We start from the raw sequence: 700 nt of genomic DNA on the forward strand, positions 1-700 counted from the left end.
ATATATATATATATATATATATATATATATATATATAATATATATATATATGTTTGTGTGTCTTTCTGTCTGTTTGTCCTCCAACTATTGCTTGGCAACCGATGCTGGAGCGTTTGCATCCTCGTGACTTAACAAAAGAGGCCGATAGAATAAGTACTAGGCTTACAAAGAATAAGTCCTGGGGTAGATTCGGTCGACTAAAAGGCGGTACTCCAGCATGGCCACAGTCAAATGACTGAAACAAGTAAAAGAGTAAAAGAGTAAAGAATATATAAAAGTGAGTAGTTCTATACGTGGTCGGTGGATCTGCTAGAAATGCCAGCCAAAATCATAAGGCTAATCAATCAGTGTTGTTATATGTTATGAGCTAAACAACAACTTGAACACCAATGGTAGCAACAAGCCGTTATCGATACACGTATTGATTTATTCCATAGTAAACACATGAGGCCAGATTTCAAAAGAGTGCGGTGCAGTTGAGTATATCGATCCCAATACTCACCAAGTATTTGTATTATCGACTTCCGGTCTATTATTAAAGGTAAAGTCGACCTCACAAGGAATTTGATATGAGCGCGGGATTATGATTAGAAAGGAGCATGGCTGAATAATGCATGACATTTAGCCTGACACTATAACACTTATGTTAATAAACTTATGTGTGCGTGTATATATGTGTGCGTGTATATATATATATATA

This window comes from Octopus bimaculoides, chromosome 25, assembly GCF_001194135.2.
Source record: "Octopus bimaculoides isolate UCB-OBI-ISO-001 chromosome 25, ASM119413v2, whole genome shotgun sequence".
Classification (NCBI taxonomy): Eukaryota; Metazoa; Mollusca; class Cephalopoda; order Octopoda; family Octopodidae; genus Octopus; species Octopus bimaculoides.